The sequence below is a fragment of the Arachis hypogaea genome, chromosome 18 (assembly GCF_003086295.3).
Source record: "Arachis hypogaea cultivar Tifrunner chromosome 18, arahy.Tifrunner.gnm2.J5K5, whole genome shotgun sequence".
Lineage (NCBI taxonomy): Eukaryota > Viridiplantae > Streptophyta > Magnoliopsida > Fabales > Fabaceae > Arachis > Arachis hypogaea.
Genome location: NC_092053.1, coordinates 122,525,843 through 122,528,755, shown reverse-complemented (window position 1 = coordinate 122,528,755; position 2,913 = coordinate 122,525,843).

Below are 2,913 nucleotides of genomic sequence, written 5' to 3'. Positions count from 1 at the left end.
CATTGATAAATGTGAATGTTGCACTTCCACTATCGGAGATAAGAGTTTCGATGGGAGAAAGTAGTGGCTAGCCACCACGTGCTCCAGGTTGAGACTCGAAGCTCTTTTGACCCTATGTCGTAAGTGTGGATGGGCACTGTGAAAGTCCCGGATGAGCTCGCCCCCCTAAATATTCACCAGTGAAGGTGATGGATATGGATCATGATTATGATCAAGTTTATGTTGAGTATAACTCGAGTTGGGGATGCGCGACAGAGGGACAGTTCAATGGTTAGCTACCAGGACTTGTCGGGTTGGCTCTATAACCGACAGATGATATCATCAGCCACTAGGGACAGGCATACATCATATGCATTTATGTGACATTGTTTGGGTGTGCATATTATACTTGGTTTGCCTATGTGATTAATTGCTAACTGTTCTACTTGCAATAACTGTTTGTTTGTGCTTGCATCTTCCTATTTGTGTTGGCTACTGGGACTCTGTTGGACTGTGGTGATTGGTTGTTGTTGGATTGTTTGGGCTTAGGGCCGTGGTTGGAATGAGATGAACTGATGGTTGATTTCGGCTTTGTGTTTTTGGTTTGGAATAAAATATGAAAGTTTATTTTGGTTCAGTTTAGATAAACTTTTTGAAAGACTTTTGAGTTTTTGAGAATTGAACAGTTCCTCTTTCAGAAAAGATTTCCGACTTTACTTTTATTGTAAACCGTTGTTTTTGGAAAGAGGCATAAGACAGTTATTAATCACTGGTACGGTTTATCTTCACGTATCCTATTACGGTAATTCCCAAAAACCCTCTACTGAGAACCCTTTCGAGGATGATATTCTCACCCCCTACATTTTTCTCCTTTCAGGATATGGGCGCAGAAGTCACGAAGAGTTTATTTAGTTGTTGTTGAAATGCTTTGTATTGCTTTAGACTATTATCTGTACCCTCGCCTTTATCTTGAGATATTCTGCAAGAGGGATAGGAATTTTATTGGTTAATGCTTGTAATATTATATATGTATATGTATATATATGGATGTACTCTTTATGGGTTTTGTAAGTTGTATGGTATTTATGGATGTATGTTATCGAATGAAAGTATTTTTGGGAGCGGTGTTGTGGTTTAAAGTTTTAAACAGGCTCATATTTTAGTATTAAATAGTATAAGTGTCGTCGTAATGTCCGACCTATCAGAGTCGCGCAGCCGGAAGCGTGAGCTTTGGTAGTTAGGGTGTTACATTATGGTATCAAAGCAGTCCTTCCTGTAGAGCCTGAGGAATGGACCGACTATGCTTCAGTTGCATACTCTGAGCGTTTGTCATGTATTAGGCCTTGTCGAATGACGAGAATTAGAGCTTTATACACATGACGGTCTATTGATTAATGCTGTTAGTCTTGCATTGCATAATTCTTGGTATTAAGTTTGGCCGGCTTAATACTAGTGAATTATGTAAATGAAAGTACTAACGGGTTATCCTAGATGATACGCGAGTTTTGAGTAAAGCGAATCGCGGGTTTTGGGGGAACGTTAGAAACTTTTTCTCGAGGCTATTCAGTTGTGTGTCTTGAATTCTGTTCGAGTCGACCTGTTTCTTTCATATCCTAACTTGAAGTTCTTGTTTGGTACTCCTCTTGAAAAGTAATTTGATGGTTCCACTCTATTTCTCTATTCATATGCATTCTTGTTTGACCTCAGTTGCATATGCTTGTTTGGAATCCTTGTTGCATCTATCTTCCTCTGTTTGAGTTCTTCTTGATTCAAGTATTCTTTGATATAGCCTTGAACTTGTCTTAATGTGCTGTGACTTTTAACTCCGGGTTCCGAGTTCATTCTTTGAGAAATTGTTGTTTTAGTTTTTCTTTTACTTGACAGTGATCACAGCCAATTTTGAGATTTTTATAAAAATTGCTGTTGACTAGATATACACTTATCTATATGTGGAACTTTGAAGATTTCTTATACAGTCTAACAACTATTTATTTCTCACACCTCGTCTGTGCTTTTACTGGTTTGCGAAACTGTATTTATTTTAAATACAAAATGACTTTCTAGTAATTTTACTATAGTTCCGATGCACGCCCTTGTCTGATTATGCATTTGGGCATTTTTCGAAATTCTGGGAAGAAGGGATTCTTCGCTTTTATTCCGGTTGATTTTTGTTGATAAACTTTACCTAAATTATTTTTAACTTGAGTTCGGTTTATCATACTACATTGTTGATGCTATTGTGATTCTTTTAAAGATGTTGGACTCATGGCTTTCTTCGTATGAGCGGACTAGAGTCTCTTTTAAGCTTCTCATCTCCATGATTGTCATGCGTGACCTTATTTTTAACTAATCTTTTACATCTTGTGAACATTACCATTGATCTTGGTTTGTCCTCTTTTGTGAATTCCATTCTTATGTGAGTTAGTTTGATTCGTTTCAAAATAGTGCATCGATTGTCATCTCATTGTCTTTACAAGAGTCTTAATTCAAGATTTATCTTTGGGAAATTACTAATGGTTGAGTTGTCTTTTTCTATGAGTTTTGTATTCTTTTGAATCAATTGAAAGCTTGTTTGATGTCTCATGCCTAGTGGATCTTGTTTGAGCTATCTTGGTTTAAGATTCTTTCTTGCATGGCTTGACTTCTTCTTAAGTACATTCTAATCTCCTTGAATATCCTTTTGAGATGATGATTTCAAGAACACTTTTGGAGTCTTGTTTTGAACTTTTTAAAGAAGTTTTGAATTCCCTTTGGAAGAAATACTAAACGGAATTTATTTTTGTTGTTTGATTGAGATTGAAACCCTTGTCCAATTTTGACGAAATTAATTTAAAGTTGGCATGCGCCATTTTAAATGAAGTTTTGAAAAGCTTCCTTGTTTAGTAGAAACCGGTTTGTTTGTAACGCACCACTTATTTCCTTACCAGATTGTAA